This window comes from Sinocyclocheilus grahami, unplaced genomic scaffold (assembly GCF_001515645.1).
Source record: "Sinocyclocheilus grahami isolate Dianchi unplaced genomic scaffold, SAMN03320097.WGS_v1.1 scaffold459.1, whole genome shotgun sequence".
NCBI classification, from domain to species: Eukaryota; Metazoa; Chordata; class Actinopteri; order Cypriniformes; family Cyprinidae; genus Sinocyclocheilus; species Sinocyclocheilus grahami.
In genome coordinates, this window is record NW_015505638.1 from 618,724 (window position 1) to 637,384 (window position 18,661).

The window sequence follows — 18,661 nt, forward strand, 5'->3', positions numbered from 1 at the left end:
AAGATTAACCCAATAACTTTGTTTTGGTAAGCCTTTTTCTGCAAGTCTGAAAAAAATGAGCGTGTCTGATTTCGCTCCCTTGGCAAAGGGATCTCATTATAATATCACCGCCCCTTAATCTGTACGTTTCCACCCAATGCGTCATCATTTTGATTTCACAAGAGACAACAGTGTACCAGTTCTAATGCCATGGCAAATGTTTGAGCAAAACATGCTAACTGTTCTGTCTTTGTTGAGCTGGAACTTCACAAGACACCTATATTACATATTGTAAAAAGGGGCATAATATGTCTCCTTTAAATTTAAACCCAGCTGCAAAATATTTGCTTCTGATCTTTATTTATTATTGTCATCACTTCAAAAAGTCTCATCTATTAAAAAAAAGCTCTGAAGACATCTTGTATTATAGAATGTTTTTAAGTAAATTGTAATTAGAATTTTTCCCCCTCTCTTCTGTATTTCCCCATGTGTTCTATGTTCTTTTTCTGTATTCTGTTTCTTCTGTATTGAACTATATTTCTGCAATAATAATAATAATAATAAACTTCCACAGGGGCTACACACAGCAATATAAACAACAGCTGTGCACGTTCTCTTTATGTCGTTCTTGTAAAATAATAATAATTTAATAAAAGTATACAAGCACACCGCTGTGCTGAGAACTCCACTTACTGTGGATGTTATTGAAGGTATCCTGGTAGTGCACTAAATTAAGGTGTCTGAAAGTAAGGGATGAGATCGTCAGGTGAAAGGTCATTATGTGGATTATTTTATTTACGGCTAACTTATTATTCATTCATTTTACTAATAGTTAGACTGGGCAGGCCTTCATAAAAGGTCGTTTAATTACAAAAAATACAATTTAAATAAAATAATTGCCTTGACAAAAGGGCACTTTGGGCATCAAGGGGAAAAGGGGCAGCTCAAGCACCCACCGTGACTACTAATAAAATTATTCAAACTTTATGTTTTTAATTTTAATAGTAAAAAAAAATCATAGGGCTCTGTCAATGTAATAAATTGTTTTTATGCATTCAAATAATTAGACATGCTTAAACACAGAATTTCATAACAATAATAAAAAAAAGAGAAAATATAAAACTAATATTTCATAGGGCCCTAAAAATGTCATTTTTGAAAATGTTTTAATAAATTGATGTTAAATTGTATGTTTCATGATTTTAATTAGACATGCTTTTTGATTAATAAAAATTAATTTAACCATTAAAAAGGAGTGCAGAAATAATAAACAAACAAATATATAATGAGAGAAAAAATAAATGGATTTCACAGGGCCCTACTCATTTAGTATATCATTAGAACATGAACATACAAATAGTCTCCACCTCCACTCAACCACACCAGCTTCAAACCATGTTTTTGAGAATGTCTTTGGTAGACCGCAGTTTTAAGCAGAAGGTTACCAGGCAGTGTGACTTTAGAGTGTATCTGTGTAACAGTGTATGTGATTCTTTGTTCCCCTCCCTAATCTTGAATATTGGCTTGCATCATGGCCTATAACTTACACATACATAAAAATCTGAAAAAAAGAGTTTGTTCTAATCAAGGTTGGTTGTTTTAGGTTTACTTTATATTAAAGTTGTAAAAATAGTTCAAATGAATCTTTTAAATAAATTAATCATATATTAGTCACATTTAAAAATAATCATATCAGGCAAACTCTCTCTTTTAATCCAAAATAAGTGTTATTTAAAAAAAAATTTGATAATATAAATTATTATTTTAGATAAAAACAATCTTATGTTCTGATAATTCTGTTCAAATGTTTATATAGTTTTAATGACAATGAGACAGTGTTATCAGGTTTTCTTTTCTCCATGAACAGGCTTTATTTCCATTCTCTCAAATTGCTCAATGAATGGATGTGGTTCAAGCTTGAAGTGTTGTTTTGAGGTTTTGACTCAAAACCGGTTTCCTATCATCTCAGTGAGCCACCTAGAGCCTTCTGTACACCAACATGGTCAGAAATGGGGAGTATACTGATCACTCTCTCAATGCCTTAATTTTTTTTTCAGAGATTGCACAATAAATAATTGTGGAATAAATTTGGCACATTTTGCAATTATGATATGTTGAATGTATAATGTTGTTTAGTTTTAAGAGATTGGTAGTTTCTTTTCTTCTCTTTGTGTTCCTCTTTCTTTTAATTCAACAGCATGCTTACACTGCAAGATGTAATGGTATGTTGGTCTCAATAACCATTCATGGTCTTAAAATATTCCTTTTCCCTGGTAGTTTTAGTAAGGGTTTTATAGTTAATGATGGTATTATGGCAATCATAATGTTTGGATTAGATTAACAAAAGTGCCTAAGTAAAAGAGAGGTTTGTTGTCTGAGTGAACAATAACAATCTCTGTTTTGCATGCCAGATCCTTGTCTTGCTTTGGACCCACCCAGAACTACAGGTGAGATCAGATAAATGAGGCTGTGCAGTATTCTTTCAAAGCCAATTTATGAGTAGCCTGAGTCTCTTGTTAAATAACTTTTTTTTTTAAGTGTTTTGTTAAGTTGAAATACTTACATTCTTACTGCTTCAGGAAACCCAGTCTGAGTCATTGTAAGACAACATTGATTATGCGGTTAGGTTTAATACTCGTGGTGAGAGATTTATATGATTTCACTCTGTATAATTATTTAATTAGTCTGTATTCAAATACCTGTAGTTTTTGCTTGACACATAGGGGCATTGTTTGTTGAATTTGAGAGCAGTTTTTTGAATAATTAAGAGATGACAGTGGTTTTGTGAGTTGTTTTATATGCTTCAGATAGTTTAAGTTGTTTAACAGGATCTGAAAAGTAGTTTTTTTGTGTTTGCACAGGTGCGAGTGGAATGAGGGGAAAGCAGTGCTTAAAAATCTCAATAGTAATGACAATAACATGCTATACTGTTGTTTAGGCCAGTTTGAATAGCGAAATAAGTTTTAGCACCACCAGCTAACATTTATTTTACAATGTTACTGTTTTTGTTATTGATTTTTGCAATAAATAAATGTATGTGAAGTTTTACTTTTTACCTGCTTTTGCTTGCTTAGAGTTGTAAGTTTTATGTTTAGTCTAAACCCTTGTTTCTATCTCTTTAGCCCCATACAATGACACCACTGAAGAAACTGGTAGAAATCATGGCATTATTTATATCATTGGTGTCATCATCGTCTTCATTATCACTGTGACTGTCATCTGTCTCCAAAGAACGTGCCAATCTTAAAATCTTACTTTTAGGTAAAGAAAAAATGGTTTTATCAATGCAGAGAAGTAAAATTATCTTAGATAAGCCAGATTGTATGTACTCTGTTGGTTGATGCAAGTCAGTGGTTCCCAAACTTTTTCTGCCGGGCCCCCCTTTTATACAGTAAAATATTTTCAGGCCCCCCTCCCTTTTTATTTTTTAGAAAGTCTCTTATGCTCACCAAGGCTGCATTTATTTATTTAATATACACTGTAAATTATTTGACCGTAAATTCACAGTAAATTACTGGCTACTAGTTGCATTACTTTCACAGTAAATTACTGTATGTAAATTTACAGTAAATTACTGGGAAGGAGCTACATTACTTTCACAGTAACTTACTGTGTAAGATTCCATCGTATTACTGTGATTTAGCAGTATTCTCCCGCAGAATTACTGTATTTATCTGTGAAGTTACAGTTGATGTATATCAGATTACTGTGATTTAGCAGTATGCTCCTGTAGAACTACTGTATTTATCTGTGAAGTTACAGTTGATGTATATCAGATTACTGTGATTTAGCAGTATGCTCCTGTAGAACTACTGTATTTATCTGTGAAGTTACAGTTGATGTATATCAGATTACTGTGATTTAGCAGTATGCTCCTGTAGAACTACTGTATTTATCTGTGAAGTTACAGTTGATGTATATCAGATTACTGTGATTTAGCAGTATGCTCCTGTAGAACTACTGTATTTATCTGTAAACTTACAGTTAATGTAATCAGATTACTGCAACTTAACAGTATTCTGCTGTAATGCAAATTACTTGCCAGTAATGTGCTATTAATGTACACTTAAAACCTATTTTAAAATACTGTAAATTTGACATTTTCATGTGTTAACCCATTAATAACCTATAACATGTTAAATTCAAATAAACACAATAAACTGTTGTGAACATTTATTCTTACACATTTATTTTACTTCTCTCCATTGAACGAAGAGACACTATAAGAACATATTTAATGACTAACTTACTGCATAACTGCATGCAACTTAACACCGAGCCAGTGTTTGGTTGGTCTGTTCTGGCGAAACACTGCTTTCATTCTAGACTGTCATCCATTCAAAATCAACAAGTTTTCTGATTAGTGTGCAGACTTGTTGGTTGATGTGACCTCTCTGCCTCTTTGACTTCATGCCTGTCTCTGGATTTATTCCCAAGAAGCACCTATAAACAAAAAGGCAGAGGAAAGCTGTTAGTTTCATTCAAGTGGGATGAAAAAGGTGTCATTAACCAGTCACCACCTTTAGTAGATCACAGCTGTTGCACTACAGAGCAAAACTTAAGTTAGCTCAGTTTGAACAAGGTGACATTACTGTGGTTCTATGGTTAAATGTTAAAAGGGTGACAAAATGATTACAGATATTTAAAAAAAATGCATTTCTTACCAGTTAAAATTCTAAATAAACATGTTAGCTTTGTATTTATTACTAGTAGATAATATAATATAATTTTTGATATCAATAATTACTTTGTTACTAGTAAAAATTTGAATTCCTGATATCAAGAATTCAATTGTTACTAGTTGAAATGTTAATTCTTGATATCTTTAAATATATTTCAACATGTTACATTTGTTATTTCTGATATCTAAAAATGTATTTCTAATTAGAGTAATTTTTTATATCTAAAATGGCTTTCTTACTAGTATCAATCACATTCATGATATCATAAATTAACATTGTCACTAATGACAATCAAATTATTGATATCAAAAATAATTTTTACTAGAAACAATTCAATGGTTGATATTAAGAATAGCCATTTGCACTAGTAACCACGTGATTACTGATATAAAAAAATAAAGGTTTTTACTAGTAATAATTGTATTTCTGATATGTGAAATTGGAATTTCAACTAGTAAAATCAATTCTTGATATCAACAATTGAATTTGAATGGCAGCCTATGGTGACCTTTAACTAGTGAAAATACAATTACAGATATCAAGAATGATAGTTTTTACTAGTTTAAATTTAATTTCTGATATCAAGAATTAGCATTTTAACTAGTGAAAATCGAATTGTTGATATCAAGAATTCATATCCTGTGAACGAATAAAAGTCAAAACGGCTTGCCATAGTGGTTCAGTTACACTGCAACCATTTAGATAACAGCAACTGAAAAACATTTCCATCACAAACCCAGTCAAGAGAAATCCTGCAACAAAGAAGAGGTGTGTGATTTACCCAGGCAGAGCATTTGCACACAATTTATATCATTTACATATACTGTTTGCAGAGGATGGAGTAAGAGCTCCGCCCTTTTAAAAACAGCTTCCTCTCTGGTCTCCAGCACAGACACAATAGTTGAGTCTACAACACATCACTTGTCTGAGGGGGAGATGGGGGTCTTCACCGTTTGGCTGCTGCAGTCCTGTGCGGCTTGTAAAAACACAGCACATCCAAACATTCCTTGTTTAACCCACCAAATAAAAAAAAGCCCTCAAATACAATATTAATGTAGACATTACCTTTGGATAAATTCCAGAGTGCAAGAAGCATTGTCAAAAATGGCAGACCAGTTGTAAAGTCAGGGTGAGGCCCCATGACCACTTGACCCTCCAAAGACAGCATCCATGTCCTCGGCTTCATTGTGTCACCTGAAACAAAACCATATATAGTCATCATGCCCTAGTGTTCAGAAAAGGAATCAATAATATATATATATATATTTTTTTAAGAAATTAGAGTGAAAAGAGTAGTATGGCAGCATATTCTATCTACTGGGTCTTACATGAATAATAAAAAATAAAAAAATTGCAATAATTCTAATTGTTAGAAAGAAAATAGTTCCTACATGAAACTGCTCACAACAAATCTGTGGACAACTTGACACTTGAAAATACATAAAAAATGAGGAAGACATCAACATTACCTTGGACAATCAAGCGAGGGGTGCTTGCGTCACAGTCCCTTCAACGTCCCTTCAACGTCAGCGCCTGTGGCACAAGGCTGCAAAAATAATAAATCAATAGAATAAGAGTAGAATAAGACTCAACTGTTAAAGGGATAGTTCACCCAAAAATGAAAATTAGCACATAATTTACTCACCCTCAAGGCAACCTAGGTGTATCTGGCATTCTCTTTCAGACAAACACAATTTCGCAGTTATATTTAAAATTTTTAAACTGTCCTGGCTCTTCCAAGCTGTATAATGGCAGTGAAAGGTGCCCCTGTTTTTGAAGCCTAAAAAACTGCATCCATTCATCCATCATAAAACGACGGCTCCGGGGTGTTAATAAAGGCCTTCTGAAGTGAAACGATGCGTTAGTGTAAGAAAATTATTGATTTTTTTTTTATTTATAAACTGTAATCTCCAGCTTCCGGTCGCTCAAGCAGGCGCGTTCACGGCAAGGCGTTCAAGCATATAATGTTGGCGTAGTGGAAGGTACAACGTAAGATCCGGGGAGAGAGTGACGAATGCAGAAGCCCAGAGGAGAAAGCAAAACAACACCTGTCACAAACTAGTACTACAAAAACGAAGATTCTGAGTGAAAATTTCTTTTTTTTTTATGATTTCGATACAAGGCAAGAGGAGAATGAGATTTTTGCCCAGCCATATTTGTTTGAACCAGAGTAAACCGAACAGGAGCTCCACGAGATGGAGTAGGCTGCAGCGGCGGCAAAAACTACAGATGTAGTTCACGTGGTTTCTCACGAGACTACACTCTTCTCCCCGGATCTTACGTTGCGTCTTCTGCTATTCCTACATCATACACTTGAACGCCTTGTCGTGAACTGGGTGGAGCTGGAGATTACAGTTTATACATTTTTTAAATAGATATTTTTCTTACACTAACACATCGTTTCGCTTCAGAAGGCCTTTATTAACACCCCGGAGCCGTGTGGAGTAGATTTATGATAGATGGATGGATGGATGGATGCAGTTTTTTAGGCTTCAAAAACAGGGGCACCTTTCTCCGCCATTATACAGCTTGGAAGAGCCAGGACCATTTTAAATATAACTGCGATTGTGTTCGTCTGAAAGAAGAATGTCAGATACGCCTAGGATGCCCTGGGGGTGAGTAAATCATGGGCTAATTTTCATTTTTGGGTGAACTATCCCTTTAAAAATCTGCACCTATAGTAGCACAGAGTCAAAATGTGTGCAAATGCTTGATGAGGGAGCTTAAGGTGTCACATGTAACTGTACAAAACTGAGCCAAACATTTTAAGGGAGTTTCAAATTGCATGCAAGGTTGCACAGATGATCCAAGCCCTTTATGCTTTCTATACATATGAGTTTTTAATACATTTGCTGTGGAATACATACGAGAGCATTCAGGCATGCACCACAATGGTACTTATAATTGGGAGCGTTGCTATGCAGTTTTGAGTGCTGAAAAAACTCAATAAGTCTCAGACACATGCTCACACAAACTGACTTTACTATTCTGTTGAGAAAAACAAAATACGGAGCTAACAGATTTAAAACTAACAATCCTGTGATTTTGGATAATTATAGCTAGAAGACTGCCCTAATAACACCAACATATTAGGATCACACGCAAAAAAAAATTACTAAACACTACTGAACCACATAAAAAGAAATGAACGATATATACACATTAGTTAAAGATAAACATGAAAATATGGGATATATAATGTAACAGAAAAACTCAGGTTGCCAACCTTAAAATGCACGGTGTGTGTAGCTAGAAAGCTACTTCACCAACCTGTAACTAGTCACTACTGCTGTAAGGTGGCTCACGAATACAAACACCATAAAAATATAGCGATTAAAAGCCAATAATTATAAACGTATAATCTACAACTACAAATCACTGCAAGTCCTTTGGACTGTCTAGTTATAACCAACGTTAATGTAACGTTACTTGCAAAACACAGATGAGTGCAGTTTGGTCTAACAACGGGGAAACTGCCGCGCAGTACATTTGGCAGTGGAACTTTCTATTCCAGAAACAAAGACGATCAAAAGGAGTAACGTTTTTCCCCCAAACAATATTTTAATTCGAATCCTGACATGCGCGCTTCATTTTTCACTTGAGGCGACTGGCAACGGCTGCCTGCACCTCCGTATCACACACACAGCATCAGAGAAAATTGAGAAGAAGCCCAGCTAACGTTACTAATTAGAGATGAATTTACTCTATCTTTGCCCTAATCCACGACAGTATAATTTATCTGGTTGATAATATAAAATACATTTCCTATAGGTGAAGGCCACAGCTTACCTAACAACTTTATTCCCCAGTGGTCACCGCAGAAAAAATGCTGAGGAGAGAATAGCAGGGAAAGAGAGAATGCTGTTAGCTCTAAGAAAAGCTCATGTTAAAGTTAACAGATAATTACCTTTTTTTCAAATAAGGCTTCATGTCTCAGTTAGATATCAACTTAATACGGTACAATTAACACTACAACCAACCAATTAACAATAATTTATTGTTGGCGCTCAAACCTATGCAAGGATGTTAACCAAAACCTACAACTATTGTAACGCTATTTGGTTAATACTTTTAAATTACATGCACTATCATATATATATATATATATATATATATATGAAAAACAGTCATTAAATTGACAGAATTTGACATTTTAACACTTACCGCTGAATCCGTCGATGAGACCTCGGCGGAGAAGAGAGAGCTTGGACGAAAAATCGCGCGCAAATTCACAGTAGTTTCCTGCAACTGCCCCGCCTGCAGTATTTTCACAGTGAAATTCTGAATACGTTATTATACTCTGAAAATCACAGTTAAAGCCTGTGAAGTGATAATAATGTAATTTACTGCGAAATATTACAGTAACATCTTGTGAAATCCTGGAAATAATTTACAGTGCACCATAAACACTGTAATATTGTGAAATGTGTCCATTTAAAATATATATTTGAATGTTTTAACATATACTGTATTCCTGTGATCAAAGCTGAATTTATAGCATCATTACTCCATACTTCAGTGTCACATGATCCTTCAGAAATTATTCAAATATGCTGATTTGCTGCTCAGTTACCATCTCTGATTACTTTAATGCTGAAAACAGTTGTGCTGCTTCATACTTTTGAGGAAACTATTTTTTTCATGATTCTCTTATGAATATATGCACCCTCTCAGACATGACCTTGCAAAATTATATATTTTAAATATTGTGATTTACATAGTGCTACTTAACTTCCTTGCTATGTTTCTGGACTTGGGAACATTTCAGTTGCGTTGCTGTCTATGCAGGGTCAGACAGCTCTCAGATTCCATCAAAAATATCTTAATTTGTGTTCCGAAGATGAACGAAGATCTTACGGTTTGAAACGACATGAGGGAGATTAATTAATGACATAATTTTCATTTTTGGGTGAACTAACCCTTTAAAGTAGCCCAATTCCGCGGTAAAACCGCAGACTTGGCAACGCTGGTCAGAGTGCTGGAGTTGTCAGAAATAGAACGTGGCATGATGGATCTGTCTTGTCTTGTCGCGCCGCGCCGCATCCACTGGGTTCTGTTTGCGTTTGTCACGTCCCGGCGCTCGCTGGTGTAGACACGTTGTTTTGGTATTTGTGAATCTAAGTATATTCATCATCTGCTTTAGGTATTTACTGGTACTTTCAAAAACTTGTAACTTGAATGAGCAGAACCATGCATCGTTCATTTATATGTCTACATGGCTCCCTGCAATACATCTTTGAATCTTCCATCGCGCCATCTAGTGGTGTGTTATTGATACAGCCACAACTGCTACAACTGATAACGGAGCGCTCAAGCGGGTACTGTGAGTAGCCTAATGATGAGGTAAAATATGTCAAATTAATATTTTGTGTTCAATTATTTACTTATCAGGAAATGGTAAGCGGGAAAACTACGCAGGGTAGACTTTATTACCCTGCAGAGGTTTCTTTTTCAAAATAATCTGCTGAATTTACACTATCCCTCAGCCTTGCCGCGGCCCCCAGTTTGGGAACCAGTGAAATAAAGAACAGAAAGATTTCAGCTGGATAACTTGCCCCTGTTGGAAATTAGTTGAAGTGCATTGGTTTACTCTACAGCCCATGTAATAGGCCTATATTATGTCCTAATTTCTGTTATTTTGAATGTTTTCAGGTACATCTGGAAAGCAGTGCCAAAGAATGAAACCCCAACTATCTTGGTCTCTGATGCCACCTGAACAAGACTTTTAATTATGATAACACTGAATAATTTTTTTTTTTAAAAGTCTAATTTTGCTCACTCTAAATATACTGAAAAAATGTTAACCTAAAAACATCAAAGTTCACTGGTTTTATTCAAGTCAGAAATATTTAGCTGAATCAACCTTAATACATAAATTGATCAACAAAACTTAGTTTTCTGGGTCAAATCAGGTAGGAATAGCTTTTTAAGGTATCAATTGCAGGCCATCACTTTTTACAGTATAAGCATGAGTGAGAGTTTATGTAATGTAATATAGCTGTGGAAGCTTAAAATATTATTATTATTATATTGTATTAAATTATATTGCTATTTTATATGTGTTATATTATATTACATGATATTATATTGTATTATATTGCTCTTTTATATCAGTCTATATTGTTATCTATCATTGACCTATAAAATATTGAAGTATAACAGAATGTTAATACACTAGTTAACATAAAATATCTATTAGTATATCTTACCATAGACATATTGTTATATGTTGTTGTTATTATATATTATTGATTATCTATCTATCTATCTATCTACATATAATATAATAATCTGCTTATTCTGAATCTACAGGCTTTCTTAATTACTTGTTAATGTATCATCAACAGAAGCTTTTCAGCATGTTAAAAATATGACCAGATGGAAGATGAAGTTGTACATATAAGTGTGCTTCTATTGAACTCATAGTTCACAAGTGATAGGAGATCATGGTATATATTTTACATATTTACTGGTTTGACCCGTAAATACCAGTAAATTTGTTTTCTAATTTTGCCCCCCACTTATAGTGGAGTACTGTATGTAACAAAAGCACTGGTGATACGTCAAAAATACTTACATTTTTATCAAAGTTTGAGACACAACGCATACAGACAGTGGAGTATCATAGTTCTTCAAGATTCAGTATCCAATTCTGCTAATTATTTTAAACAGTTACTGCTTGACATGTGATGGACTGATTTGAATGGTTTGGGTTTACTAAGGTGCAGAGGGAAAATCATTTTGCTTTTTGGTTTGTTGTTTAGTGTTGAGATGGTTCCTAAACAATGCACTAAACAGTTTGTGTTGTTGTTTTGCCCCGATGCAACCATAGAGACTGCTGTGGTGTGGTTTGTACTGATGCTTTCTATAGCTGTTTTTCTGAAAAACACTTTCTGAAAAAAAAATACAAATCCAAAACATAAAAGTAGATGTAGGGCTTTATAAGAGCAGGAGTGAAGGAATTCAGAAACTGCACTCTCACATACATAGTGTTAATGTTCTCAAAAGTTAATTGGAACTTCAACAGAATTTCAATAGAACTCGATGTTGCAGCTTAGTCTAGAAACAAACTCAGAACCAGCGAACCCCTAATGTCGATTCCAGGAAGAGCATCGATTAACATTAAACAGGCAATGAGAAAAAAACAATTTGTGCACACAAAGACACACGCAGGAAATCGTAAGAAGAGTGCGTCATCGACAAGCGAGGATGATAAGAAGAATTGACGGCTCATGGGTAAATGACATCGACTGTATAGCCATGCTTTAAAAACTCAATACCAACTTCTCGGTGAAGTTCAAATGGTCTACACCTTGTACAGGAGAGACATTGACAGCTAAAATGAAAGTCATCTTTTTTGGTAAGTGCATTTTAAGCACGTACACCTACGTAATATTTCAGAAATGTGTCAAACAGCGTGTCATTCAAATTAGCGTCATTAGGATTTTTTTTTTTTAATATATGTAAAATCTTAAAATAATAATAAAAATAATTAGCCTATGTATTTATTGTTTACATATGCATGCACTTTGTATATTTATACTTTGTATCTCTCAAACCTGCAGTTTTATTTGTGAAGGGAATTCTTGCCAATCTAACATGCACTGTGTCAGTGTACCAGAATCAGTCCATTGCTTATATCATCTCTGGTCCTCCGACTGCACCTGGCTGCTTACCCGAATGGACCGCTGCTGTAAGCACAACCCGTTTGTTTGTTCTTTAAAGGTGTGCAATGTGTTTTTAAACTTTTTGTGCAAAGTGGAATGAATGACTGTATTTCAAATACATTCATTTTTTGGTGAGCAGAACACGGTGCTGGTTGATGAGAAGGGAAATATTTACCATCAAGTGGTTTTGCATGCTGAACCACAAAGGATTCTCACCATAGACTGTCAGCACGATGTTGCATACCATCTGGAATGTTTGGCACTTCGGGTAGGCCAAGCATTCTAATAGTTTTTTTTTAATACTTATGTAAAAACAGGCTGAATGTGGTAGTATGCTGTTTGTTCTTTTTGATGCATACCAGTTCCTCATGGCAATAATATCTGATTACATTTTCAGTATAAATGCCTAAATGTACTAAATTGTCTGTCTTAGGTTTCTTCAGTGGTCAAGTGCAAACGTGAGTAGTACTGGTTCATTCTGTTCCTTTTTTAGTGAACATTTGAGCTTAAAGTCTTTGAGCTATTTTTAGTACTACTTTCTGACTACCTTCTAATTTAATAATGTTATTTGTATTAAATAACTTTATTTTTTATTATTATTTTTAAAACATTTTCCCAGATAAGTGTCCCACTGCACCTGTTGCAACAGTCACAAAAGGTGAGAGGCTTGTGTAAAAATATATTTTTTTAACACTGTCACTCACTCACACATATATACAGTACATACATTGACTTGTTTTTTGTACTATTTTCTCTTTCTAGTAGCCTATATAGACTCAACTGTGGAGCTCCTAGTTACAAGCAGAAATCATGTTGTAGCATTTGCTGTCGGTGGCATTGCTGTACTACTTGGCTTTGTCATCATGACAGTCATCATCTTTTCCAAGTACAGACATCCAATGTATGAATCATGACTTTACATGACTAAATGTTGACATTGGATAAAGACCTCATGTTTTTTTTGTTGTTGTTGTTGTTTTTTGGACAGATAATTTATGACAATTTAGTCGATGCTGACAGTGTCTCACCACTGCCTGGTGCGTTTGGATCTTTTGATCATTCAGAAAAAAGTTTCCTAATTTCCAGCATGAGGAAACACTTACAGCCACAGGTGCAAAAAATGAATAAGGGAATGGGACATAATACTTAAATCAGCTTGTCCAGGGGAAAGGAGGCATGTGACCGTTTTGGAGCCATCTATGTTCCCACAAAAGACAATTTGTAACTTGTAGCTATGTTGTAAATGATATTCATTTTCTTATTCTACATCATTATAAATAAACTCAGTCGACAAAATGTAAAAATTTTATGTACTAACAATTGCAAAACCTATTTTCTTCATTTCAGTTTGCCCAGCGACTTCAATTACATTTTTTGCCAAACCACTTCTGCACTTAAGGGCATCGGCTTTCATAATTTTATAAACTTGCTGCCTTTTCTGTCTGTATACATTTGTTATTTTATTTTTCTGTGCAATAAATAACGTGCATTGTGAAGGTATTAAGGACATTTTCTTCACTGTTTTAATAATACTGATGGAAGACTCAAGTAATTGTAACTTTAATCACCTGGCTGCTGCTCATGTGAATCAAAGCTGTTTTCACTTAGACACTTGCTTTGTTTATTGCTGTTGTCATATTTATTAGATTATCTGTAAACCTCAGAAAACTCCCTCTTCACATAGGAGAACATTTGAGTGACTAATCCCTGATTCACTAATCTCAACAACACTCATACACCAGAAACAACACATAAAACATGTTTTTGCATAAAAATGAGAGCATACAGTTGACAAAATACACAGGGCAGAAAAACTTATTTTTTGTATTTTATTATTATTTTAGTAAATAACATGGTGCATTGTGAAGGTATTAAGGGCCTCTTCTTCTCCTTTTCTACTGATGGGAGACTCATTTTAACAGCGTTTGCTCAACTGCTGCTCCTCTGTTTTCATTTAGACATTTATTGCTGTGGTCATAATTATTAGATAATCTCTAAACCTCAGATTCAGATCCCCCTTTTTGGTCCATTAGACTCACTTCTTCACATGTGGTGACCAACAATGTCTGATTCACCCTCATTCACCAGAAACAACATTCGAAACCCACTTTGTTAGTTGCATACTGACAGCATACAGATGACATAATGTTCAGGACACAAAACACAATAGATTATAGTGTTTCAATGCATGCACCAATTTGTAGATGATATACCTCATTTAAATCTCTCTATTTCACTGTATCTCTCTATTTGAATCTCTCTGTTTCACTGTTTGACACAGTAAGGACTTTGTCAAATAAGGACGTATACACATTAACAATTGAACTACAGTGTGTTTTGTGTAGTGACAGTTTTTTTTATCCGTTTTATCTGTCAAGATATATATATATCTTTTGAAGGATTAAAAACACATTGTGCGACATGACATTTCTTTCAGAGCATGTGCACAGTGCCAAATTGGTACTATGGTATAGGCTGCAATACCATTTAAGTCATTTCATTTCAATTTATGCTCTCTCTTTCTCAGAAGAAAGATCTCTTGCAAAGATAAGACCTACAAAGCATATCTCCCTTCAAGAACATTCCTCAGAAGACTTTATTTCCTTTAAAACAGCCATTTACAGTTAGTCACATGCAGGGGCTCAGATTTGAACCAATGTGGTTATACCCACAGCTGAGTCACTCTATGTAATGCTTTTTTATTTTTTCATTGTACAATGAATCGTTAGGAAATATCAGTTTCAGTTTGAGTTTGCACTCTGCAAAAGCTGACATTAAAATCCACTACACACCTGAAAAGAAGTAAAAAATGTTCATGGAAATAACATGCTACTTTAACAATAACATAATGAAGTGCAAACTGAATGTAATGTTTTTGGACAATGTAATATTTTTTGTTTGTAGTTTAAAGGGGTGATATTATGCTTTTTTCACTTTTTCAACTTTAGTTAGTCTGTAATGTTGCTGTTTGAGCATAAAAAAGATCTGCAAAGTTACAAAGCTCAAAGTCCAGTTCAAAAGGAGATATTTTATTGAACATAAATCACTTTTCAAAAACTACAACAAACGACTCGTTTGGACTACAACGCATATTTTCCGGGATTTGTGATATCACAAATACCGCCGAATGGGACGAGACCTGGTTGAGCTGTACTAGAGAAGGCAACGAATGTTATCACAATGTCAGAGACATGCTAGCTTTCCCAAGGCAGACAAACTTAGAGTGGTTACAATCATCCGGGTTTAAATCACGCTCAAATTGATTTGATTTTGACGCAATATTTACACTGAAGCTCGCAGGCAGCTATGGTAAGGGCATGACATTTCCGACCAGGCGCATTATTATGTTGTAATAATGTAAAATATGTGAAAAAATAATGTGTTTTTCGAACAACCTAGTATGAGAGCCTGTTCTAGTACACCCCCAAAACAAAATCAAGACTTTGTAAAAGAGCATAATATGACCCCTTTAAATTTATAGACCGTGCAATTAGTGGAACTTAAATAATCTACATAATTTTTTACATGTAATTTTATAATTACATCTAAATTCTATTTTCTTTGAAATATGGTTAAAGTGCACTGCCGAATGTACTGACAAGCATTTATGGTAGACTAAAATATACACTTTAATGTCATTTCTATTGAATCTTGTATGTAATGTATTTAAATGTATTTGTACACATTTTTAATGACGAAGTGTAACACCCCTGTGGACTGTTTGTTGTGGTTTCTTCCCCTTTTGTTGGTTTAGCCCGTTCAATCATTTGTTAATCACCTCATTGTGCTCACCTGTCTGCCCCTCGTTATCCACCCTATATCAGTTCCTGTCCATTGTGTTCCAGTTGGTCGGTTATTGTGAATGTTACCCCGAGTGTGTGTCTGTCTCGGCCTTGTTGTCGCTACATTAAATATCCTTGTCATCCTCGTCATCATCCTGCCTGCCTCCACACACCTGGACCGTGACACGAAGATACAATTTAGGACAATTAAAATATATTAACTTTAAATGTAAAGTTTATTATTTGACAGTAATATTGAATAACATACTGCAGTATAAATGATAATCAAGTACTTTACATGTGCTTTAGTTAGTCAACACATCAAAATATAGCCTGTGTTAATATAAATATATATAGACATATATAAAAAAATAAGGATTTAAAATGTTTTAATTTAACATTATTACAAAGTACATTAAAAAAATGTACATAGGTGTGTTAAGAAACAGTCATAGGCTATACAATGAATAGGTCTTTTATTTCAGTAATATATCATCTGCAAGTATATTTTTAGATACATTTAAGAGTTTCAGTATACTATAAGTGTATATTCAATACAATTAAGTGCTTTTTTCCCACAAAGGGTAACAGAATCAGATGTGTGTTTCTCTAACCAGCTGAGTCAGAGAAAAGCATTAATTACAAGAAATGTTAAGCTGCTCAAACCAAGAAGCATCATTGCAAAGATGATGATTCAACTGCCAGATGTTCAAACGTGGTCATGGAGATGTTCAGGTAGAGTGAAAAAGTAAATGTCTTTGGGAGGTGGCTGCACCAGAGAAGAAGCAAAACTTGTTTGGAATAATTTGCTTTATCAGGCCGCCATATCACCCTGTAGCCCAAGACTGGTTGCCCACTGAAGCTAAGCAGGGCTGAGCCTGGTCAGTACCTGGATGGGAGACCTCCTGGGAAAACTAGGTTGCTGCTGGAAGAGGTGTTAGTGAGGCCAGCAGGGGGGGGGCTCACCCTGTGGTCTGTGTGGGTCCTAACAACCAAGTATAGTGATGGGGACATTATACTGTCAACAAGCACTGTCCTTCGGATGAGATGTTAAACTGAGGTCCTGACTCTCTGTGGTCATTAAAAATCCCAGGATGTCTTTCGAAAAGAGTAGAGGTGTGACCTCGGCATCCTGGCCAAATTTGCCCATTGGCCTCTGACCATCATGGCCTCCTAACAATCCCCATATCTGTTAATTGGCTTCATCACTCTGTCTCCTCTCCACCAATAAGCTGGTGGGTGTTCTGGCGCACTATGGCTGCCATCGCATCATCCAGATGGATGCTGCACACTGGTGGTGGATGAGGAGATACCCCCTGACAATGTAAAGCGCTTTGAGTGCCTAGAAAAGCGCTATATATAATCCAACAAATTATGAAATGAATGATCAGTTGCTCAACATACAGTTTGTTAATCTATAGTAAAAATGTGTATCAGAACTATTAAAAGACTGTCAGGAATTTAAAGTTTATTTTTATTATTTTATTCAATTACTCATTTATTTATATCTTTTTTATATTTCTATCTTTTTTTATTGTTATTATTTAATGTTTTTTTTATTTTCTTCAAAATTTGAGTTATTTGGGGGGCTATTTGGGTGGTTGGAAGGTTTATGAGAGAGATTAATATGGACAGTTTCCTGTGGTTTACTGCTTTTTTTTTAATGATGTATCCTTCTGTACTGTCATTGGAAATGTTTGAAATATGAAAAACGCATATCAGGGTTGTTTGTGTATCAAGCTGGATTCTGAAATAAGCTGGCTACAGCCCACTGGAAGTTCAGTTGGAACAACAAGATGGGAATTCTTGAATTGCAATTCAAAAAAGTAACAATCAAAAGAGTTAGTTTAACAAAACAAGCAAAAACAGATAAGTCTTATATGCTTACAGTTTCCCTCCATTTTTGAAAACTTTGGGGGTAAATCATAGTTCTATTTTATTTAATTATTTATGTATGTAGCCTATGTAAGTATGTATGTATTTTAAAAAAAATGTAGTGAAATATTATTGATACTTGGAAAAACACAGACATGAAACATAAAACAGGAAGTCTATTCAATATTTGACCGTTTTCTTTTTGACAGTTCGTTTGTTATCAAATGGTATGATCCTAAGAAAAGTATGCAGCCATAGCCATATTTTAAAGTTTAATTGTTAATTGTAAAATAATATTTTATAATCATTAAATTAAAAAAATGAACGAAAAACGTATGATAGTTAATTTAAAAAAGCTAAATCGTAATTGTGTAATAATTGCTTTTGCTTCTACATAATGGGGTGGTGCTGCCATCTAATGGTGTAATAAGAGTAGCATCATGGGATAAATCGAATCAGGACAAAGTACCTCGGTCGCCCTGATTTTGCCAAGTAAGACATGTTCCTGGATCAACATCTTTTGTTGTTTTTGTTGTCAACATTATTGTCCAAAAATATAGACTTAACCCAATCCCTACCCCTAAACCTAACCTTACACTTAATTTATTCCTATAATCAGAGGGAAATGACAGCTGATTAACAAGGGTGTAGAAGCACATAACCCTGATTTTAAGTC

At 34.6% G+C, this 18,661-nt stretch overlaps 1 long non-coding RNA gene across 1 annotated transcript; it reads right to left on the reverse strand.

Moving 5' to 3' along the window:
- Positions 1-4,149: 4,149 nt before the first annotated feature.
- LOC107552808 (uncharacterized) lies at positions 4,150-8,614 on the reverse strand. The gene is made up of 4 exons (XR_001604900.1): positions 8,451-8,614; positions 6,131-6,207; positions 5,727-5,855; positions 4,150-4,422 (listed from the first exon to the last, which is right to left on the reverse strand). It is a non-coding gene; the product is annotated as an uncharacterized lncRNA (long non-coding RNA).
- Between the last annotated feature and the right edge of the window lie 10,047 nt (positions 8,615-18,661).